Raw genomic sequence first — 25,217 nt, 5'->3', positions numbered from 1 at the left:
GGCATGGAGTGCATGCCAAGCCCTGTAATACAGATGTAGCTCAAATGTCTTCTGTTTCTGCTTACGATGACAAAAATAGCATTGCTAAATAGTACTGCCTTTCTTCCTGGCATGTGATCCATTAAAAAGCAAAGGAAGACACTTGTTCTTCTCTTTTATGCTGAAGAAACTGGTTGCATTGGAAGCGGTGCTGAAAGAAGGGACCTCACTGTAGGACATACTCAGCAGAGACGAATAATGAGGGAGAACATCAGAAAGCAGAGGGTATATGGCTAAGCAGGACAGGCCATGTCATGAAAGGTTTCATCAGAAACTGAATTTTTTCTCCTTGGTTCTCTTCATATGTTTTAAAATTATTTTTCACCCATTGCCTCTTAATCATATGTGTTAGTGAGAAACACGGGAGTAGTACTGCTGGTGTTCAGCCCCTGCCAAAGTGTAAAAGCTGGGCTAGAGCTGCTCTCAACTCCCATTCACTCAGCACTGGGAAAATAAAAATGCAGATGCCCAGAACAGTAAAAAAAAAAAAAAACAACCAAAAAAAACCCCACAAAAAACCCCCCATGAAATCAGTAGTACCAGGCAAAAACATCCTTATACTCTCCAAAACTTTGTTCTGTCAAAATCCCCATGCTTTTCCTATAGCTGACCCACATTCCATTATTTCACTGCTATGAGATGATTATTCTTCTAAGATGCTGAATCAGATGTATACCTTAGAATAGGAGAATACTCAGCCTGATTTATTTCTTCACTCATTTTTAGTCTGCTGATAATGAGCCAAGATTGACTTGGCTCTGTAGATGTACAGGGCTAGATTTCCATTAGTTATACACTAAATATGCTTGCATGTTGGTTGGGAAAGGTCTGTTGAAACCCCCTAAAAGGAGTTGCTAGTTCTCTGAAATAAAACATTTCCCTTGTATATTTTCACCTGCTCACTTTCTCTTCTTCCTTTTGCAGACCCCCTAAATGAATAAAGGATGGTTTATTTTCACTTAATGAAAACTATTAACTAGATTATATTCCATCATCCCAAGTTTATTGAATCACTGCTTCTAGAGCGAGTAAGAAAGATTTGTTCAGGTAAATATGTATAGCTCAGGAAGGTATCTTTTTAATGTGGGAGCTGGCATGAGTTTGTGCAAAATGTTGTTTTAGATTTTTATTTAGTACAAAGAGCAAGAAGTGAATAAAGGTCATAAGATATTTAATCTGTTTCTATCTCTCTGAAGTGAGTGCCAGGGTTTTATTAGTCAGGTACGATGTTGGGTGTGTTCTGCTCCTTCCATTGCTTTCCTTACTCCTTTCCTTCCAATCAAGGTTGATCTCTCTTGTTCTGCCTCAGATTGATGGATGAAGATAGCTAAAACAGATGGTGTCTCCCATGGGCTTGCAAATAGTTTGGGGTGGAAAAGGTGCCACAGCCACAGACAGGCTTGCACCAGACCCCTAGCAGATGCTCCCAAACCTCTTTTCCACATAACCCTTACTACACAGCGCATCCCAACATGTCTAATTGTACCATAATGAGGGATTAAAATCCACAGCTATGACATGCCTCTGAAGGAGAGTGGGGAAGAGAGAAGGTGTTGCCAGTCCCAGGTCCTGAAGTTTCCAGCATTTCTGACTCATTTCCTCCTAATCAGTCTTCCTCAACTCCTATTTTCCCATGTTCAGCTTTATAGTTTTTCAGCTTCCACTGTTAAGAACTGCTACCGAGGAGATGTAAGTGAAGTTGTCAACCAAATGTTTTCGTGATCACCTTTGAAGCTATTACCTTATGCTTCATCATTTTTCATATTCAGATCTGTTATTCTGAGCATGTGCCTCAGGGAAGCATTAAAATAATGTATTGACTTCTGCAGCTTCTGCCTCTCCTCTTTCTCTAACAAGTAGGTACATGTGTAAGAGACCCAGGCAGGGAGCATGGAGCTGTCACACCAACAGCTGCTGAGCTGGGTTCCCTTCTCAGACTGTTAACCATGTCTGCTGGAGCCTGCTGTCGGACACTGCCTTGCTGTCACCCAGGGCACACCTCTGCCTCACCTCAGGTCTTGGGTGGCCTTTTCTATCATGTTCTCAATTTCCTTCCTAATAATTCCTGGTTTCAAACATTTTCTCTGTCTTGTGATGCTAAGCCAACATTTTCCACAGTGACTTCAGGATGTCCTAGTGAGTACTACCTAATTTAGAGCCACAAAACTGCGCATGCATGTTGAGGGGTTACTGTTGCTGTGTGTACCACGAGGCACTTGGCAATGCAGTGCTGATCAAGGGTTATAATACATTAACATGCACATTTTTTTTTTGCTATTCTTTGTAGCCAACTTAGGTTTGAGTCACCTGAATGATTTTGTGCCGTGGACAGAGTCTGGAACTTAGCTGTCCTCTCTCTTCTCAGGTTATTGATTTATGCAGCGCTGGGGTTGCAGAATGGGGTGTAGCACAGAGCCTGCTGGCAGCCTCCCTCTGCTGCAAGGACTGGCCCTTTCTTTTCGTGTCTGGTTATTAACTGGTTATGAATCCAGGAAGGGATCTTTCCTTCCCTCCTGGGTACCTTTTTTGAAGTTAACTGTAGGTTCAGGTGTAATTGAGGACAGGTTGTAAACCTTTGGGCTCAGAGGAGGGCCACAAAGATGATTGGAGGGCTGGAGCACCTCTCCTGTGAAGACAGGCTGGGAGGGCTGGGGTTGTTCAGCCTGGAGAAGGGAAGGCTCCGGGGAGACCTTACAGCGGCCTTCCAGTACTTAAAGGGGGCTTATGAGAAACATGGGGACAAACTTTTTAGCACAGCCTGGCCGTAGTTTTAAACTAAAAGAAGGTAAATTTAAATTAGATATAAGGAAGAAATTTTTTACAAGGAGGGTGGTAAAACACTGGAACAGGTTGCCCAGGGAGGTGGTAGATGCCCCACTCCTGGAAACGTTCAAGGTCAGGTTCAACAGGTCTTTAAGCAACCTGATTTAGTTGAAGATGTTCCTGTTCATTGCAGGGGGTTTGGACTAGATGAACTTTAAAGGTACCTTCCAACCCAAACTATTCTACCCTTCTATGATTCAAAGTTAATTAAGCAAGAAGAATTTGGATTGTGTTTGTCATTTCTTCTTCAGGAAAGAAGTTGTGAGTGGGGTAGAGCTTTCAAAAATTGTGAAGGAACAAGATGATATCCTGTGCCTGCAGAAAAGGATGCCTCCTTCAGATGGTTCAGTCTGAAAATAGCTGGAAATAGCATGGGTGTTCCTGCTAAGCACTCTGCATCATTAAATACTGCAAGCTGTTTGCATTATTAATTGTTCTCACATTCTGTGAAACAGGAAAACAGCCAAAGGTGCATAATCTTAATTCCCAGCCCCCTTATATAATTTAACTAGTGTTCAGTGACCTTTAGCTGGAGAATGATTTTTCAAAAGCCTTTTCAAAATCTATTTTTTACATGACATCCATACTTTCAGCTATGCCTGAGACTTTGCCAAGCTTAGGGGAAGGTCAGGACATTATATAAAACAGATCATCTTGCTTCTAGCCACACTCCAATAAAGAAATAAAATAGATCAATAAAGCATGTTGAAGCCATTATAATCCAGATTTTGGAAATTGCTGTTAGCAGAGCACTTGCGGGTATTAACAGAAAATATGTTTTCTTTAAGGATGAGTGGCTGCAATAGCTGCTGTCAGTCAGTGACTGAGAGCTTTCTCTGCATGCAGATACAATGCCCAGCTCAAAAATGTGTCGTTCAGGTGGCAGTCTTGATATGTGCCTTATTATGGTCATACTGGTAAAAGGAGAAGTATGTCACCAAACTGTGATCATCCTTCAAACTAAGCTAACCCTTTTCTGGAAACTTGGAAATATTTCACTGAGATGTTTGTATCTATGTAGTTCTGATTAGGCAACCACGTTTTTTTGCTTTCTGTTAAGATAAAATGTTGTACTGTTTAAACTTTGTTTGCTTGAAGATGCTGATGGACAAATAACAGGTACATAAAAAATAACAAAATCATCAGATTTGGTAATATGTCATCAGTGATCCAAACAGCAGGATCCATTGTTCTTTTTAAATAAAAGCAAATGAAAATCCTTTGTGCATTCCAGAGCAGGCCAATCCCCAGGGAAAAAGAAAACACAGAGAGTGCTTAATGCTTGACTTGCTGTGGCATATTTCCTATTATGAATAATGAAAAATTCCAGTTGTCACCTGCTATATTTTCTAGCTATTCACCTTTTATATACATAAAGGTAAGTTCAGGAAATTAACATAGAAGTAAGAAGAGTTCAATATTTGCTATCTTTTTGAAAGAAAAAGTTTTACTTGGTTTGAATGGATCCTCTTATAAAATATGGTCCATATGTTGCACATTTTGAACTACATCCTAGGCTGTTCACCCATATTTCAAAGAAATGGACAAGAGCATAGAAATGTAGGCCAAAGTGATAGATTTATTAATTTTTACAGCAACTATTCTGTCATACATTGTTCATGTAAGAAAGAAAACTGCAAGTGTGTAACAGTTGCAATATAGTGACATTTCTTATCTAAAAAAAAATCTCAGGTTTTAAATGAGCTTAATTTTTCTATAGAAAATATTCTTCCAATTTCTCTCCTTGTGATGCTCATGGAAATATAGGCAAAACTGATTTGCTCTGTCCTGAGAATGCCGTGACTGAGTAGTCAGCAAAAGAAATGACTGATGTCTGATTAATTCTAAATTAGCTAAGATAGAGCTGCTGTAGGACTATTTATTTATTCATTTATCATGTTCCCAGCTCAAAGTGTTTTGCTGAGCACTGATGTGTTGTGTAACGTGTTGTAGGGGATGTGTTAGTTTCCTATAGCTCTGGTAATTGTAAGTGCGGGAGGTCTATAAAACAGTTAAGTTACTCCTTCTGCCAGGTGAGGGTTGTTTTCCAGAGCAGACGTTACACTTTGTTATGGCATTTAATAGCTGAAGGGTTCAAACTTCCAAAAAAGCATGTGAGTCTGTAGCTGTGGTCAGGCCTGGCTTCTCCGTGAGAGCAGGTGGAACTCACCAAAATGAGGGAGAAGTCAACCAGCCGCCTATGAGCCTGTGGGCTGCAGGTAGAAAGTTTAATCCACTTTCCTGTTCTTCATGACACCCCGTTTTTTTCACTCCTATTTCTTATTACTTCTTCAAATTTAATCCTTACACATATGAGTAGCTACTCCTAATTGGCATTCAAAGGGTGAAGCATTATATGCCAATATGTGGTGTCAGAGCTTGAGGGTATAAAATGGGGGTGTGATTCTCTCCTTCCTCAAGAGACAACAGGCATATGCAATCCTTTTGTTTGTTTGTTTGGGTTTTGGGTTTTTTTGTTTTGTGCTGGGGACGATATACATCACATGACTTCCATGTTTGATTTCTAATGCCCAAGGCTAAATTTATGGGGCTGACATTAGCTATAGATGTAGTGCTGTTTGTGGAGTCATCAGACTTGTTCTGGAAACTGCTGACATGGATCTCTAGTTCAACAGTTTCTGAAGTAAATTTTCTGAATAAAGTCTGAACATAACTGCTAGAGCCATAAGTAACTCCCGAAGAGATTTTAACTTGCAATAAACTTGTTAGTTTGGAGACATTCCTAAAGTAAATGCCATCTAGATTGTCACATCCAAAACATACTCACTAAAAATGGACACACTCTAACTAGAGGAAACAAATACAGAGAACAGACTTTTTGGTTACCAGTTATTAATAATTTTAACTTCTAAACTCAAGTACTTTTTTAAAAAAGAAAAACACATGCTGCTCCAATAAAGGTCCTCAAGTAAGTCCTTCCTAACTACTGTTGTTCCTACCTCCACTAGCACCTAAAGCAGATAGAAATGAAGGTCATAAGTGCCAAAGAGAGATCAGCAAAACCTTTTCTATTGAAGTCACTGGTTACAAAATGTTTCCCTTTTAAAGCACATCCAAGCATAACAGCAGTCTTATCAACAGGTTAAGTAATCTTTTTTCATTTGAAAGACTTTATGTAATTGTGTATTGTTAGAGGGTGATTTGCTGCCTTCCAGTATTTTTTTAGAGGGATTTCTATTGCAGGCAAGTTTTTAGGCTGTTTTGGGTTTTGTTTTTGCAGGATTATTTTATTATTATTATTTTTATTCACTTCCAGAAAACTTCAAATATGAGGTCTTGCAAACTGACCTGTTTTTTTCATAAAGTGATGTGTAGGATTGCAGACCACTACTTTAGAAGTGGAGTTCTATATCTATCTATCTATCATCTATCTATATCTATAGCTGTGAAGTTAACAAACTGTTAGCCATTGGGCATTTAAAAAAATGAAATTTACCCTTAACTTTCCAGAGATGTCATAATACAGGCTTTTCACCAGTTTTTAGAAAGTCCAATTCTGCAGTACAAAGGGCATTTATTTACTTTTTCTTGTCACATGTTCTTTAGTATCATGAATAATATTTTTTTTCCTAGACACATAAAATATAATTGAACCTTGACAATACGTCTGAAAGCATTCTGAGAGCAAGTAGTCATTATAAACAGTGCTTTAGCGAGCCTTGTTTGAAGCTGAATAGTATCGGATTATTTATATTCAACAAATAGGACTAAGAAACTATTTCCTGATACAGAGGAACATTCCTTGTGAAGGTGGCTTTGCAAGCAGAGCTGCCTGGAAAGCAGAACTTACTGTCCTGAGTGCAGCACTCTGCTGCTCCTGGGTCCCACGCTGATTTTGCTGTGTGGCTCTCTGCTGCTCTCTGTCCATATACCAGCTCGGTCACCAGTGGCTCAGGGTTCTCCACCCAGCCTTTCCACTGGACAGTGGGAGTTTACCCTTTGCCTCTTTCACTGGGATTCATTTGCTCAGGTGTAGACCTCTGTGTTGTGTCTCCATCTAAGGAAACTGCTAGACTTCATTTGCAGGCAATGGAAAAAAGGATGAATGTCTGGGACGTGACTGATCTCATTCTGAAGGTAGATATGTGAAACTAGTCAGATGGCCCTGGCCCTAAAAATGCCTTTTTCTCTGCTATTAGCAGAGCCTATGGAGCAATCTACAGTTGAATACTATGAAGCCTAACTTACATGACCTGTCAAAGCTTAGTCACCTAAACCTCAATGCTTGCAGTTAAATATATGTTTTGGGGAAATTCAAAATGGTCATAAAACCCAGCAGAAGTAGTAGCCTGAGGAGCAGAAAGCTGTGAATACGAATATTCACCTACTTGAAGTCAAGGCTTGGTTGAAAAATGTTGGCTTTTCTCAGTTTACTATCTTGTGAAGTATAAGATTATTGCTTTTTAATTGCAAATGATTTTGTGCTCTCCATAAAGTAAACCAGGCCTATAGCCACAGTCATACAAGAAATAGGCCATCAAGGTATGACAAGTCTTACTCTCTTTGCAGTGGCTGTCAAGGTACAAAACCTGATCTATTAATCCTGATTTCATGTCTGTTACCGTCTATACCCACAAGACAATAAGATATTAATTACTGCAATAGCTGTTTCTGAAAGTACCTTTATCCTGTTAAAAGAATATTTGGTACCTCTTTCCCTTCACTTTCTTTGAAAGTACACGTATGGAATTGGTCATAAATAGCTCCACCTAAAGAAAAAGGTGGAGGGGTATGCTGTTTCAGGATGTGCCTGTGCATCGGTGTGATATTTACATTATAACACAGCTCTTATGTATTGGCCTTTTGGCTCTGGGCAATATTAAAAATACTGAATTCCCTTTTAGATGTTTTGCTTTTAGATGCAAAACAGCAGCAGTGTTAGCTCCAATACAAACTAAGAACATACCACTAGTAAGTGATCAACTGTTCTCTGTTAACAGAAGGAGTCTGAAGCCCTTCATCCAATTGAAGTGATACCTGTGATAGAAGTTCTCAGTTTGGCCATTGGAATCTAAACCATGCAGGATGAAAGCACGTTAAAATGGTGAACTAATATAGCAGCTAGGGACTGTGAGAAGGAAAAATTAATAAGAGACCATGGGATCAAGGTTGGCTAGCTGTGATTGAAAATTAGAAGTATTGGGCACTGTGTGATTTCTTTGGTGTAAATGGAATGAAAGCAATTTTGAAAGCTTAACAAGTCTGTCTCCCTGTAGCTCTTTGTAATTCAAAGCCAGTGTCTTTGCTGGTAATTTCTACCAGAGTCTCCTGAAACCCCAATAGTTAGGTAGAATAATTCTGTTTGTTTTCTAAATTCTAATCTTTCTTTCTTCTTATTCCTTCTGAGCACAGGAGTCAGGGTTAATTTTAGAGAGGACATGCACTTTGAATGTTATAAGCAGTGGCATCTAGGTAACTTGCAGAGGAACTTTGCGGCATGCCCTGGAGTCACAGATCCCCTTTTGAGATGCCTGGGGGAACATGCCACAGCTTCTGGCTACTCCAGGTGCCTGGATTTCCCTTTGGTGGAGTTGGGATGCAGTTGGACCATAGGCATGAAAGCTGCAATTTGATTCTTTAGGTTATGCCTTGTTCTGAAGCACCTTGCGATGTGATCTGTTCCTGTCTTGTCTGTTCATTTGATACATAAATTTGAGAATTAAATATGCTCAGTCTCAAGGGTGGTCTAATTCTATCTGCCTAAATGCTGCATGCCTTTTTCGTATATTGTATTACACAAGAGCAAGAAGACGAAATCTGACCTTTTTCTAAGATAAAATATTGAGTGTCCCAGTGCCAGTGGACTGTGATGGATGATGCAGTATCAGGAGTAGTACTGCGGTTTGCAGACAGTGAGAGACAGAGAAAAGAGAAGTGATTCAGGTACTCAACTGTGGTAGACACCTATACCTGCTGATATAACCTCTGTATGGTTGGCAGATGTGATACAGGATCTATGGGATACTCATGCCCCGCTGGAACATCAGCTAAGGCAGGAAGATACCTGAAAGCATAACAAATGGACTAGGCGTCTGTGTCTGGGCATGTGAATTCCTCTTAAAGTGGTGACAATTTAACAGTGACCTCCTGGCCCTTCTTCTGCTTTATTTATTTCCTTAATATGGACAGGTTTTGATCTCCTCTTCCCTTACTGACAGAGTAGTACTTTATGTTTGCTAGCACTTGTTTTAAAAAGTCAGGAAGGCCAAATTTGGGGATAACATTTTGGCTATCCCCATTATAAGGAAAGGATAGGTGGGTTAACATATTTTAACTGTAGCATCATTCATAGTCAGAACTCATAATTTCTGTAATAAATGTAAGATTTTCATGTTGTATTGGTTTTAGGTTCACATAGAGGGGCTATACACTCTTTAAATTGTTCTGTGGCTTTTCATAAGATGAGTGTAAGTGAATAAATTAATTAACATCACAGTAAGGTTTCCAGAAGTGGTTTAAACAAGCACCTCTTTGGTTTCATGGTATATCAGGTCTGCTCTATAAAAAGACAGCTGCTATGGCTGATAAAAATGTAAAAGCTATGGTACAGAAAAAAGGTCATATGTTACTTACTAAGGTACTAACCTGTACTGTAGTTAACTACTGACCAAGAACTACTGTCTGCCACAGAGGGGTAGTGGTTTAAGTGCGTAGCCTACACGATCATTTATATCTTTTGTGTAGTCAAAGCAAACCATTCGGGTTTTGTTTTGGGAGAACACATGTAAATTTATGCCTATTTTCAAATGATTTTGTATTGAAATAAACCCAGCAAATATAATACTTCCCTAGATGCAACATCATTTTTCCCCTTAGGACAAGATGCACATACAGAAATGAATGGGAGGTGTGAGCTGCTAATGCATCACTTAATTTCCAGCAGTGCCTTAAATGATAAGGATTTAGTTTTGCAAGACTCTGTAAAGCTGGGTGAAACTTTTCAGTGAAAATTGCGGAAAGAGGGAAATATGTGACATAAATAATTCCTGGTTTTGGACAAACTCTTATTGTGAGGACTCCTGTAAGGCGCAATGTGGCTTAAAGTGATCATGCAGGAAATTTAGAGCTGTGAGAGCCTCATGAAATTATAGTTGGGAATGCATTTCTAGACCCAGTAAGGAAAGGCAGAATTACTCACGTAACACAATGCTACTTGGAGTAATACCTCAATAATTCTGCTTGCTGATTAGGTGTGCCTTTATTGGCAATTGTTGTTGTGCTGCTTCCCCCTCTGCTGCCCAACACCCCACCCCTGAATCTTCTTTATACTTCCCAGATTTTCTTTTTAATTAGTTCTCTTCTTTGGTCCTAACATGTAGGAGAATTAAACAGGGCTCTCCAGGCTGCTAGTAAGATCAAAATCTGTAAAATGAAATGGAAGATGGAAATGAAACTTTCTTTGAACATTAAACAAAGAAAAATAATTATGATGAAGATCATAATAAGATGAGTCCTCAATTACTGCAGCAGTCTGGCCACGAAACTATAAAAAGGGGGAAAAAAAATATCTACCCTAGCATCTCTCATTTTAATTAAAGTGTGTCATTTTTAAGTGCTGCCATAAATTTTACCGCCAGGTTTATAAATCCTATTTGGGCCTAAGTCTGATTACAGATCAGGAGGTGCTATGTCCACACAGGTTTCCGTGGATTTACTTCAGAATATAACTTTGATGTAGGGAAGGACTTTTGCCTCTTGTGTAGACCAAAACAAATACAAAAAAAGCAGCTGCAGAACAACAGAGTGTTAGTGAGCCAGGATTTTAGGTTCTACAAGTAAACTTTTTCACTTTATGTATCTTTCTTTAGCGTGTCTATGGTGATGGTTAGTTGCTAGATAGGAAGGGGTGTGTAGGCATGAATAATCTCTGAAGCCCACTGGAACTGGGATGTTCTAGAAGCTCATAAACTCTTCTACCTGAAGCCCAAGAAAGGCTATTTGTATAATAAGATAGGCGATATTAAGAAAAACATACAGTAACATTGAATGTAAGTTACCCTACTGGAAATTTTTCTTCTTTTATTGAGAAGTTTTGAATTTAGAAAGAGAATAGTTGTCCCCAGGACAGTCTAAAGATAATAAAGCCATTCCTTCAAGTGTTTACAGTGTCTTCTGAGAGAAAAACCTTATATTGGTGTGCTTATTTTAGCTTACTGAGTCTCCACATCATATGGAAAGACTGAGCTATACAAAGTTAACTTTGACCATCCCTGAAATGCAATAATCTCTTAAAAGTGTGTGATCACATTGACAAGTTTTACAGAGGAAATGGAGATGGTAGGAAGGGAGGGGAGCAGGGGCCCTGCAGGAGCTGCCAGTCATTGAACTGCAATTACCTGGGTAGAAACGTAATTAGGGTGCTGTCACTGACACCGTTGATTTTATAAAGTTGCTACCTGATCTTTATTGATCCTAACTGGACTCTAAAATTATTGTTCCTGTGACAGACCAGCTGTTTTATGTAATGCTTGTGATGTGCTTTTTGGAATAATGTGCTTTTTGGTGGTGGCTTTGGAATGAGGAAATGCTCCTCAAAGATCGGATGATCTTGAATTGCTCCTGTAGACCGTAGACAGCTTCAGTTTTCTCTCTTAATAAGACATTGTCATTTATCTTATTTTCATGGTAAAAAACTGCCTGTGTGACAGTGAAGAGATGGTGTTGGTAACTCTGCAACAGGTTGATGGAATGCAGGAAAGGTACCCCTTGGCTCACCACATCCCTCAGGCAGTATTTTTGTAAAAAATTGCTTTTGTGCTGCAATCAGCATGTTTGTGACCTTGCAAAATATAAGAAGGTATATGTAATTGTTCATCTTTAACAGGCTTTCATATCTGCAGTAAGAACAGCAGTCTTGCTGGGTCCAAATTACCATCCCTGGGCACTATGAAAACTCATGGGGATTCAGCTGTTAAATCCAAACCTTCAATGAAGATACATGGAGGTTACTTTTCTTCTGCAGGCATGAGACTAGCACATACATTTAGACCAGTGAGAGACGTTTGTTTTGGGAAAATTCTTATTCTCCACGGGGATTTTGCTATATTTATGCAGTAATTTTTACTCACATAAAGCTACATTTAGTTTTATGCTTTTTATGTTTTGGTTTTGTCTTCTATTATAAGCCTGCTAATAGAAACTTCAGATCTGTACAGCCTCCTCTATTTTTGTTCATTTGAGAATAATTGGAATTTTTCCATCTATCTTTGTTGGATTGTAAGTGACACCACCTTTCCCTTGCATCAGTGCTGAAAAAGCATGTTATAACTGAGGTGAAACTGCAGGCTGAAGTAATGACTTAATACCCACCCTCATCTCCTGTTGTATTACCAGAAGAACAATGTAATTGAACTATAACATTTTTGAAACTTATCAGTGGGATTAAAGGGAGAGCAAACATATTTTGGCTAGTGTGTGACTTTCAGAGATACTTCACGCATTGCAGAAAGTTATTAACAAGTTATAGTAGCTATGGAGTATATTTTAAAGGAAAGCTAACTGTATAATTATTTGGCTTTGATGAAGCTTCTGGTGTGAACTGTCTAGCACTAATCTCAACACTACATTGAAGCAGAAGTTAGATGGCTTCGCAGTCTCCTGTTGTCCTACAGCTAGAAGTACTGGTGCCAGTATTGCCTGGTATCACTGTTAACACAAAAAAATCACTGCCTGCCATAGTAAAAAATAAAATAATAATTAAAAAAAAATAATAAAGCACAGCCAAGCATATTAGAGACTTCATGGTCAAAAGCTGTCCACAGGACGCAAGATTACAAGTTCTTACTGACATGTCCTCATTCCAAAGGTTGCGCTTTAGCAGTTTCGTATTCGGCAAAAAGCCTAGTGTTGGCATCCCCTGCCATAGCAGCAGGGTGACTGCACAGCTTAGCCTTTTGCTCTGGTCATTCATTTGTAGCTAAAGATTCCCTTGCACGATGGATTTTTCCATATCTTTTCTTGCTGTAGTTATTACAATTTTAGATTTGCTGAATGTTTTGACTTTATTTGCAGCCTAAGCTGATCTCTTTTTTTTGCATTCTATTTTGATATTATTTTTCTTTTCTTTTGGCATGGTACTGGGTTTGGGGAGACAATTTTAAATACCAAAAGATGAAGAGCTGAGAATGTGTCTGTGACAATTAAATGTTCTTAAGGTTTCCTCCTTCTATGCTATAAATTAGTGAAGATGTTTCTATGAGAAAGAAAATACTAATCTTAGCTTAAAGTGGAGGTGAAACTAAAAATAAACCCCTCATGTACACTATTATTTAATTACCTATAAAGATGATGAATAATTCCATAAAATCCTCATTGAGATTTTAAGTGTGCTTGAGTGTGTGATGGACAAAGAAGTGCTAACAGCAGAATCAGAACAGGTAGAAATCCTTCCTCATGGACCTCAGATCTTTTTGACCTGACATTCATGGCATGCAGTGGTATGCAGTTTCCAGAAAGAAGACCTAAGCATGAGGCAGCTGTCAGGGGAGAGTGAGGAGTGCAGGCATGTATCGTGTTATGTTCCAACCTTATATAACGTCTGTCTCCTACACTTACTCATGTAGAGAGTTTTCAGCAGAGGAGCAGTATAGAAGATATGCATTGCACTGTAGACTTTAAACGCAAAACATTGTCTGCTGGCCTGTTTTATGTGTTGGTCTTAAAGTAGTCTTTAAACACAGGGAGAAGAAGCTTTAGGCAGAAGATCTTTTCTGCAAAGTAATTCTGTAAAAACCTGAGGAGTAAAGTGCTAGAATTGTCTCAGCTTCTGTTAGGTATTTGGAGGCATATGTGCTGTCCTTAGGGGAAAATGGAACAGAGGTCCATTGTGAATGTAAAATCCTGCTTAGCCCTGCACAAATGGCGGGACTTCAGAAGATGTGACTTGGGTCAAAATGGTCAACAGGTTTGTTTAACTAAGTGCTACTTAATGTCCACATACCATTGTCGTCTCAGACCCTATATGTACTTTTGTAACTTCTCTGAAGTCAGCAATGTTTGCATTGATTTGCGATGTAATTGGTGGCACCTTACAGGGCAATGGGCTGGTAGGAGCAGAACTGTTGAAAGAAACAGAGCCAAGGACTCTGCAAAGCTGGGAGCTGGGCAGTGTGTGATGGAGTATACAAGATCAAAACATTAGATGTATAGTAGAAATGGAGCTCCAGGAGCTTCAGAAAGCTGAAAATGGTAAAAAAAAGTGTATTTTCAGAGTTGTTCTAGTAGGATATTCTAAAGCATGTCATCGAATATTCTTCCGCTGACCTCTTTTGTGCACTGAGTGGAAGTCCCCACTATTGCTTTTTCTCAGTAACTGCATGATTTTTCAGTTGCAACTGTAGTAATTCATAAGACATGTCTGTTCAGTGATGGCCCTTGCACAGACTCAGTTTCATCCGGCACTGTATTGCCCCATACTTTAGTATTGCTATGACTTGAGATTTTTTTTTTCCTTTTAATTCTTACTACTTCTGTGCCATAAGCAATTTTTCTGGTTTACCCCATTTCACACTTTGCCAATAAACACAGAAAAGAGCATTAGTGTTACAATTCCACTGAGTACATTGTAACTCAAAGATCTTCTACCTTATGAAGCAATCTTCATCAGTTTTGAATCCGTAACAGAACTTTCCTTTTATTTTCTTAATTACCGAACTTACTTTCTTGCATTGAATGCAAAAAAATCTGTGAAAATCTTTTTGAAACTCTGAATCTGAATCTACCTTTCAGCTTCTGTTTCTGTTTTAGGAATTTCATGCAGTTATCTAGAGGAGGAGGACAAACCTGATGCTCAGAAATTTCTAGTGAAAATTCTCATGTTGGCATTTTCATGATGTCTACAGATCAAATGGTTGTAAGCATACTAATCTTAAGCAGGGTAGAGTTGTGTGTTTATATATATGTATGTAGCCTACATAAAGTACCAAAAATCAAACTATTTGGTAGAGTTTTGTGCACATGTTGGGTTCATAGTCTAAAAACAAAACACAGAGGAGATTAACTGCAAAAAATTCATTATCTCTGCATCTACCCACAGGGGTAAAAACCCTGCAGGTTTTTTGATACAGTACAGTGTTTCTCACTCCCACCTCTTGTTTTTCTGGATACATCTATGTGTTATTGTGAAACTCGTTAGAAAACTGGGCTGTTTTTCAAAGCTAGCTGCTACCTTGTTTGACTAGGGTGGAAGCAGGCAGCAATAAATTGTTTCTTGGGTGATTCCTTTTCTGTTAACAGGGTCTGCTAGACCCAAGTATGAGCAAATTGTGCCTATCCATGCTTATACGGGTAATGTTTGGGGGTTTGTTCGTTTTTTGTTTGTTTGTTTGTTTGCCATCCAAGGGCAGCTTCTTGCATTCTTCTGCCTAAACAAGATTTTCTTCCAAATTTTGTCCACCACTATGTCATAATAATACACACTGTTACTTTTGTGTAGCTGGAGAGAAGCTTGCTGTAGATTGGATCTAACCTAATAATGTCTTGACATACGCTAGGGTACACACAATTACTTCAACTAATAGTTAACATCCATGGGAAAAGCTTTTTCCTAGAGATGGAGCTTAAAAATAACCAGTGACCTCTTGACTCTCCATCTGGCTGCACTTGGTTTAAAGCTGGGCTGTGTAATGCTAGATAAGCAGAGGAACTACACCACCTTTTGTTGTGAGAGCCTTTTGTGGCCCAGAAGGATTATATGGGTGTGTCTGAAAAGCAAAGGCGCGCAGGGACAGGTCACAAAGTCCAGCACAGGAGAGGGAAATGATGCAATTTTTTCAAGTTCCTCTTTTTCCTGTAATAGGCATGCCCTCCACTCTCTTCTACTTTTCCCACTGTTGTTTCCTCAGTTATCAACATTTTCTCTGCCCAAAAATATGTCCATGCCAGTATATTTGGCAGGCTTTACTTTAGCGCTAGGTGTTGTTACATGGATGGGTGATCCTGTTTCTTGTTCTGGGTGTGCTGCCACTATCTGACTCTGGAGCATTGTAAAGGGGCCTTGTAGTAGATGTACTCTGTGGTAAGTTTTCCTCATCTAGATGACTCCTTTTACCCTCCTTGAGCGTTATGGGGTAGTTCATCTAGTAAAAATCTCATTCTGCCACCTCCTTTTTTGAAGAAGCTTGCAATTTATCCCTCTTGTTGATGCACATACACACACCCACCTTAAATGGGTTGGTAGGTAGTCATTATCTTGAAGTGGCAGGCAATAATTGCTGTATTAAAATTCTGTGTAGCTTATTTGCGGTGCAGGACTGCAGCAGAATTGTATGTACCTCACCAGCAAGTGGATTAGAGATGCCTTAGGCATCATCTTTTCCAATTTTTAAAAAATTAATCACGCATAGTTTTCATATTATCCTAGAACAGGGCAAGGGATGAAAACGAGACAGTTCTTGCAGCACGCTTTGCATGTTCTGTGTTGTTTTATGAGCCCAGTCTAACCTCCTTCTGCCCCTGATGACCCATACCTACAAGAAGAAAAGGGTAAGTATTGTAATGAATCCACCTTCCTCAGGCAGGGCTTCTATCTCTCATAGAAAAGATGCAAATGAAAAAAAAAACAACAAAAAAACCCCAGCAAACAGTCAGAGTTGCTGAGCATTCATGCTTTCATGCTGACATTGCCAGCACTGGAATGGCTATGGTAATATACGTTAGCGTATGTCACGATGTTAACATGGTGAAGGTGGACATGCTGTCTAGCAGAGGTGCTGAGTATTTGCATAATACAAAAAATGACAAATGACGTAACCTCAACCTGCAAAAGTACTCAGCTGTTAGTGATTCTGTTTCTACACCAGGCATTTTTTTATCTTTATTTGGGCTGACAAAGTGATTTATTCTCCTCTCTACTGCCAATGGGCGTAGTTACAATGGCAAACCTTGTTGTGCAGACAGTGTCCTCTCAAAAGAATAGGAGTTCCTCTCAAAAGTATAGAAATGACAACAGTCTAAAGACCTGCTTTCATGCATCTAAATATTTGGGTGAAGAGACAGAGGCTAACGCAGGCTTTAGTAAACACTCATCTTTACGTAGCTGATTGCAACAATTTCAGTGAAGCAGCGATGATCTTGCACAGCTTCCCGTGTTATGAGGAAGTCTTTGGTTCTGGTCATGACATCATGACAGCAGTTGACATCAGCAGAGCTGGGCAAGCAAGCATGTTGTACCATGTGGCTTTATTTGCCATAGCATTGCGTCCAGCTGGGTTTCAAGAGCTGACAGAGTTGTTGATGTGTTTATATTGCCAATGGGAGAGGTGCTTGCCATGTCAGTAAACTGGCGTGGGTGGACAGAGGCACCGGAGTAGCCACAGCAGCATGAATACCCAGGGTGAGAAGATGCCTGTGTGTGCCCGTCTACAGGCTAGTCTGAGCAATTTCTGTTGTGTAGATTGGTTTACATTTGTAAATCAATGACCCAATTCCTGCCTTAAAGCACTTGCAGCCGACATGCGACTACTCAGTGGATTAAAGTGAAGTACAGGAGTCACTGGGTAGGCAGTGGGACTTGTGATGTTAGCTGTGACCACAAGAAAGGGGAAGTGGCAGGTGGTGAAAAGAGAAGTCCCAGGATTCTCCCGTGGGCCACAGTCATTTGGAGGCTATAAATTCTTTTCCTGATTTTAAAAGCAGAGTGAAAAAATCCCTTGTTTGTTATTCTCATGGGGAAATTTTGAGAAAATGACCAAAATTTTACATTAGAAAGCTTTATGTACACTAAAATAAATAATTTTTTCTGTTTGTAGTTCACTAACCTCTAATGATTTTCACAGCAAACAGTGATACCACAAGCACAAGATTATGATGAAAGTTATGAAAACAGCAATAGAAGCAAATTACACATTAATAATGGGTATACCGAACCCAACAGACAAAGGAGGGTGGACTGTTTCCTTTTTGAAACAAATCACTTGATAACCATGTAAAAATAAAGTGATCAGTACTGTCAGTGTCTCTGCAGTTACCTGCTGAGATTAGTCAGTGATTATTCCATTGGATGAGATTCTGGATTAAACATAGTTAAATGGCATAGGCTTGGCCATGCATTTCTTTCTGCGCTGCTGTGCAGAAAATAAATATAACAGTTGTCTCCCTTTTTCTTTCAGGCAGCTTGTGTAGTAAGATAAATAAATTTACTGTGTTCCTGATTACTACTGCCAGCTGGTAGAGTTACTTTTGCAGTGGAGGTGGTTTATATTACAAGGTTCAGCATTTTCTTGATGGTTCATGACAGAGGTTGTCGTGCAGCCAACGCACATTTCTTTGAAAAACTGGATGAAAGAAGCTGCTTATGGACCTTCATTCTTGTCTCCTCCCAAGAGAATACGAAGCTGAATTTTTCTTCCTTTTAATTTAGTTTCTCTGTTTTTCACATGTAACGTGTACTGGGAGTAATAGTAGAGTTACCAGTTTCAGTGGACAAATGTTATTTTCTTCAAACTGAGGATATGACAAAATTACTTTGATCTATGAAAACTGTCTGAATGCTTTTTTTTTAAAAAATGTTATTGGATATATATTGAAAAAGTTCATGGCTGATAATCTGCTGAAGTGGTGCTTTTTACGTCTAGAAAACTCTACCTGAATAAGCAGGAGTTTAAGGTTCATTCAGAGAATTAATGCCTTAAACACAGCAAACATGTATCTCTTGAAGGATATTATGTGCTCATCAAGGTCTGAAACATGAACAGATTCTCTGGTGTAAGGTAATTGAATGAAGAATATATGTATTATAAGAAATGAAATAACTACAGTGGAAAAAAGCCTGCTTATTTTATTCTGACACCCAAATTACCCCATTTTTGGAGCCATATCTGAGAGCAGAGTTGGCTGAAATTAAGTTCACTTGCAAAAGGGCATGAGAGAAAGACACTGCACTAAAGTGTTATTCTGGTGGTTTGTAAGTATAACGAGATCAATCTCTCAGTGTACTAACGTACCACTTCTTCCTAGCTACAGCTCAGATTGGCTTAGCCAATTTTGTACTTTGAGAGAGTTTTATTAAAAAAAGTGAAATATTACTTTTTTGAGGTTTTTCTGGGGAATTAGTTTGAAATATTTAAGTGCTACAAAGGTTTCTGACCTAAATGAACAGAGTAAGAGACCCAGGGGTCTCCTTTACCTTTGGCTTTTTTTTCCACCTGGAGAAAACTTAATGTAATAGTTACAATGTGCTATAATCTGTGTCTCAGAGGTCCCATTCAGAAATTTATCTTCCTCATCTTTGGCATTTAAATCTGACCACTACTTCCTGAGGAATTTAAAAGGGAAGTGTTGAGATGTTCATAGTTTAAGTGCGCACAGATGTCAAATTGCTTTGTGAATGACATTCAGCAATGTTAATGGAAAAAAAAAAGTTCCTACAATAGAAATTAGTGAGGATCAAGATTTGTTGGTGATTTTTTTTCTTTTTTCATATGTATCCTTAAGATTGTTGAAAAATATATCTTGGAAAACTTACCTCTAAACTGAAAGCAAGGAATTTAAAGAGCACAGTGTGGTTTGGTTGGTGGTTTGTTGTTGGGTTTTTTTTTTTGTTTGTTTGTTTTTTATTTGTTTGTTTGTTTTAGTATGAGTGGATGGTCTAAAACAAAAGAAAAAATTTCAAGCAAAAATGGAGAAAACATCTTTTTTTCTCCAGAGTTGAAGGCTGTCTGAAAAGGGCTTATGCAAATCTGTGGTGGAGATGTGCTCTGGCAGTTAAAATAGTGATAATTCAGGTGCAACTTTTGTATCAAGAAATCTCGGAGCCGCAACTGTAGTCAACTCTTGGTGGCCTTGCAGGTGGGTGGCGTTTGCTGGGGAGCCCAGTCTGCCAGGCCTCGAAGGACTGTCTGGTTATGGCATTGAGCTGCTATACAGCAGTTAATGATGTCACCAGAAATGACTTCTCTTGTGAAAAACAAAAATGTTCCTAGAAAAGAAAGTGGATAATACTGTCTGAGTATTAACCACAGACCTCCGATCTCACTTTTTTTCCCACTAGAAAAAAAAAACCCAAAACCCCCACAACTTTGTATTTTTTCTTTCCCTTAACTTTCAGTTGAGAGTGCACCCAGGGAACACATCAGGTTATCATGGAAAGGCTTCAACATGAAGTAGTATGCAGCTAATTGATTAAACTATTAAAACCTGGGCAAAATTGTGAGATCTGTTAGTTACAATGTTTGTTTCTCTGATTTTCTTGCTGTACTCAGCCAACCTACTGTGTGTGAACAGCAGCTGTAGGACTGGGCCAGACCGTGATGCCATTAATGTTTTGGAGATGTAGCTGAAGGTGAAAGCTGGCCAGCTGATGGGATGAGGCTGCACAGTGTCCAAAAGCAGCGGTGCTGCGCTCTGCCTTGGTAGAGGTGTCACTCCGAAGGCTGCCTTTCAGTGTGATTCACCCAAAGCATTTCTATTTTATTCCTGTCCGCGATGGCTTTGGATGCTAACCCAAAGGTGTTTTTCTGACTGAACAGGTTTTGTTGATATACACACTGGGGACAGAAGAGAATGCAGAGATAAGCATGCAACAACTGAATTGTGTAAATGAACAGTTGTGACCCTGAGTCATTCCAATGGTTCCATGATTTAATACTCTTTGCTTTGAGTGAGATTTACTACGCAGTCTGCATCCTCAGAGTCTGTAGCACAGAATTTCATTGTGCTAGATGCATCTGTTAAATGACTTTCAGCTTCTTTAATGCATTATTCCAAAAGAGGGGAAATATATAGAAGGGGGGCAGGGGGGAGGGGAGGAAAAAAAAAGGTTTTATTGTAGGAGAGAAAGAAAGGAGGATTAAAAAAATGGAAAGAAAGAAACTGGCATTTGCTAGTTGGCTGTTCATGTTAATCCTCTTTAATACACACGTGACTTCAGCTGGAAAACCTCTCGCATTTTTCAATCTGTTGTGGAGCAGTGAGCTTAGTGACAATCATAAGAACCTTTAAAAATCTCTAAGCAGTTTCTAGCCCTTCTCAGTGTCACTCTCTGACTCTGTAGGCTGGCAGACTGGCGCTGCTCAGAGACCGAGGACCAAATGATGAATACTAACCCTGCTTCTATGTATTTCAAATAGTCTGTTTTACCATTACTAGAGGTTCAAAATGGCATGTCAGAAATTGATGGGTGAATGTTAATGCCATTTTTTAAAAGAGGCAAACAGAATTTTTAGTTGCAAAGCGGAATTTAATAATTTGTAACATGTGTCATAAAAAACATATCCTGGAATTCCCTGATTTCTGTTGTTGAGATATTTTAGAGGAGTTACTGCAAGTCCTGAAAGGACAAAGTAGAGCATAATTATGAAGGCTTTCCCTCTTGAATGACCATAGAGGTAATAATTAAAAAAAAAAAAAAAAAAAAAAGATGTAGCACAATAGATCATTTTGTCTCTTGTGTTGTTAGAGTTGGAGTAGGTTCATACATCGTCATTTGCAGTACTTATCCAGATTAATTTTACATGTCTCGAGGAGCTGGATTTTACTACTGTATATGCCCAGAGCTACAGACACAGGGTTATTTCAGTTGTCTTTTCTTTACTGGGAGGTGTCTTAAATGGATTATTAGGAGATACAGGCTGACAGAACACTTTCACAAATAATTATGGCTCATATGGCCTGACAGTATGGAGAAACTGTATAACAATGGTTTTAGACCTTATAATAAAACTCTTACCTTTGACAATTTACAAGAAAGACCAAAAAACTAGAAAAGAAAGAAAATGATCATGCTTGGGTTTTCCCCCCCCCAGCATTAATTTGTGTATAATATCTAAACGTAACACTAAAAAGAACAGCTGACTGCCTGAAATGATACTGTATGCTGAGCCTGAGTGGAATTTACTTTTATCTCTTTGGTGGTATTATACTGTCTTTATTTTGCCTCAGTTTTTAACACAGCAATACTGATGAACTTTACTGATGATTTCTTTCATACTGTAAGAAATGAGATATCAAACTGTCTGGTGACACCAAACAACTCATTTAGCTCTTCACAGATCTTACAAACTATGAGACCTTGGATTTTGCTGTGTATGAATGCTTTAGTTAGATTGGTCGCCAATAAACTTTGTGAACCTATAGAAACTGAATGAATGGTTTGATGAATGTATCTGAAAAGAGCTATTTTGCACGATGATTGGGGGATGAGATGTCATGAATACGTATGAGGATGTATTTTGTAATACCAAGGTATTATCCTTAAATCAAATTTTGATTAATTGGTGCTGACAGATTCTTCTTCCTACTTGATTTTCAGGTCCTAGCTAGTATTAAGGAGTGCAATTGCAATATTAATACTGTATTTTATAAATACAATTGTCCGTTGTGGTTTCATGCACAACTTTGTTAATTCAAAAGGTCATCTGTAAAATTCACATGTGCATGTAATTTTAAAAGAAATTTATATTTTCCTTGTAGAATGATGCAGTGAGAGTCATTAAAAAGTATCCTGGAAAGTAAGACATCGTAAACAGGGGGAAAGCCTTTTGGGAATGTGACCCTGAGAAATCTGGGAACCTAGTCCACAAACCAGCTGCCACTAAAGTTCTAATGGCAGGTAGTAAAACTCAGTGCGAATGCTGAATTGTATTTGAAATGATTTTTTTAAAAATGAAGTAACAGTGAAACAGTGTATGACTGCACTTAGCTGCACCTTCCACCAGGTGATACTTGAAAAATAAAACTTATGAAGAGACAATATATGAATGGAAGCAGCCAGGCAGGCTGGGGGAGTGGCCATCAATTTATGCACACAACTGCATTTTCAACATAATTAGCTGTCTAATTGAGCATTATAATTTAACTGACACATTTAAACATGTAATTTATTTGAACGCACACTGCTTGTAATCTGTTTATAATGTTTTGCTCTTCAGGATGGTGTCAGACTCTAGAAGATGAAAATATCCTCTGATGAACAGAAAAAGAATCAAAGAGAATATAGTGAGGAGCCCTCAATGCAAATAAATTTCTGTAGTTTCAAATCAGAAGAGGAGTACAAAAGCAGAAAAGCCATGCAGATAAAGTTAAGTACTAAGCATGACTGCAAGGAGCATCTTAATTTTAAATACCAGAGATGTTGTACGGCACTTCATATTATCAGGTTATTGAGCAAAGCTGACTAGTTTAGCTGGCAGCTAGGTAGGAAGGAGATTTTGGTAACTGAGAGGTTTAAACTGCACATCTGTCATGTCTGGAGGAAAAAAGCGTCCCTTTCTCAACGTGACAGATAGTGCCAGTAGGTCAATGTTCATGCAGGGCCAGATTCTGAATCTGAAGTTGATGGGCTACACTACAAGGGGATCACTGAAATAGAGGTTTCTTTTTACTTCTGCACTGGTCATGCCAGCGTGGTGCTGGTGTCTGCCTGCCATTTTGGTCGCTGTTCCGGTCTTGCAGTCCTTACAGAAATGCCTCAGGTGTGGTTGGCTTTTTTCATATCTGAGCAGGGACAAGGGCATATAATCCCCAGGCCCTGTTAAAATACACACAGAGAGTAGCCTGTCAACTGGTTGCAGAGGAAGGAGCCAAAAGTCCCTTCATTCATGCTTGCATACTCTCTGGTGTGCTAAAATGTTCCCTCTCTGGGTGACAGCTAAGCACCTGGACATTTATTTTCAAAGACAAAACAAACCAATGCATATTTATGTATATTTAGTTTTGTTCCCAGCTTGCTTTTTTTTTTTCTCTTTTTTTTTTTCTTTTCTGGTTTGTGTTTTTTTTGTGTGTGGTGATTTTTTTTGTTGTTTTTTTTTTGGTTTTGTTTGTTTGTTTGTTTGGTTTTTTTTACTTTCAGGCTTTATTTGCTGAACAAAATAGTTGCAGGTTTCCTTTTAACCCAGTAAACTTTTGTACTGTTACACCTCACTATATATTTTGTGGTGTTGAGTTTTGAATCTGCTGCTTCAATCACAGAAACTGCCAACAGACATATGAAAATCCAGAATATGGTGGCTGAAGCACTTCTGCTTTTTAGCTTTAGAATTACTTTTGCATACTCTGACAACTGCCCTTATAAACTGAGTCACTGATAGCTATAGTTATGGAATGCAAGAAAATGAATGCAAAATTTTACTGCCAAAATAGAGAAGAAAACAACGTTTCAAACCAGAGGTTGGCCCAATTCCTGGCTTTTCTCCCACCCTGCTCTCTGCCCTCCCAAGTCAGTAATTATCAGAAGTGGAAGTAAATGCAAGGCCATACGAGGGGAAATAAAAATGTATGGTCTTTTACCCCGGGGAGTTGCAGCTTTCTTTTTGACAAGACATACTGTGATTTCATGTAATTTGAGTTTATTATGCTCAGTGTAGCATAAGACGTGATGGAAGAAGTTCTGCCCCTGATGAATGTGAGGTGAGGAGCTCTAGCTTCAGTCTTTAGCCTAAGTGATTGAAAGCTGTATTTGTATTTTTTGTTTAAATGAAAAGAAAACGTGCTAAGCAGATGATACGCTGGACTGTTTGGAGTGGGAAGATTACTTCATTTTCACATTGAATAAGAGAATTCACTTATTAGGAGATTCTGAAGCTTATAGAGGTGGATTTTGTAAATCTGGATAGGTAGTGCTGGTGTCAGATAAGCTTACGCGATAAAATTAAAACAGGGTTTGTAAAAAGCTCTCCCAGTTCTTGGAGAGACTTGTCTGTTACTGTGACTCCGCTGTGGTGGTGCATAGGTACCCGAACACGTGGCTGCCTGTGCATCCCGTGCAGAAGATGAGAAAGGGAACTTTTCCAGGAAAACTGGACTTCCTATCCTTTTTGTGGAGATGAAGGGAGAGTTAGAAAGATGGACAGTGGCTAGGTGCATCGTTTCTCATTTCCAGTTGTCTGACAGAGTAATTGTCAGGAGGTTGAATTTCTATTTTGTCGCCCAGTGTGTTCAGAATAGCTTTGGTCAGGAGATGCAACATTAGAAATGTAATGCGAAATACATTCTATAAAATAAAATTCTTTACTACTTTGACCTTTCAGTCCTTCGCACTCTGCTTCATGGTGACATCCTTCATTCTGTGAAGATTAGCAAGGCTGTCCATATGAAGAGGCGAGACCGTCAAAAACCTCTCTACTCTGGCTACAGGACCTGTCGGCACTTTTTGGTATTTTGACTGTTAGTGCCTCTTCTATTCTTCCTTGATGATGAAGGAGCAATGAAGCGTTTCTCATTTGGAAGGGGAGAATCAGTGGAATTACTACCAAATTACTTGTAATAGCATAGTTCCTATTTTGACAATATTGCTCATTCTTGCTGTGCTGCCTAGAGTAAACCCAGAAACTCCTGTCTTGGCATCTTGAGCCAAGTTGACTCTGCACTGGCGGGAAGCAGGTATGGTAGCCCCCAGACCA

The 25,217-nt window shown here is 39.0% G+C and overlaps 1 protein-coding gene across 1 annotated transcript in view; it reads left to right on the top strand.

Moving 5' to 3' along the window:
- Window positions 1–25,217, top strand: part of SLC7A11 (solute carrier family 7 member 11) — a 113,788-nt gene that overhangs the window by 18,927 nt on the left and 69,644 nt on the right. Inside the window, exon 3 of the mRNA XM_055796517.1 lies at window positions 24,846–25,197. The gene's annotated coding sequence lies outside the window, so the exon portion shown is untranslated. The remainder of the gene's footprint in view (window positions 1–24,845; window positions 25,198–25,217) is intronic.

The sequence above is a fragment of the Falco peregrinus genome, chromosome 2 (assembly GCF_023634155.1).
Source record: "Falco peregrinus isolate bFalPer1 chromosome 2, bFalPer1.pri, whole genome shotgun sequence".
Taxonomy (NCBI): Eukaryota; Metazoa; Chordata; class Aves; order Falconiformes; family Falconidae; genus Falco; species Falco peregrinus.
The sequence above is the reverse complement of the archived record's forward strand: the minus strand, read 5'-3'. Positions and strand labels throughout refer to the sequence as shown.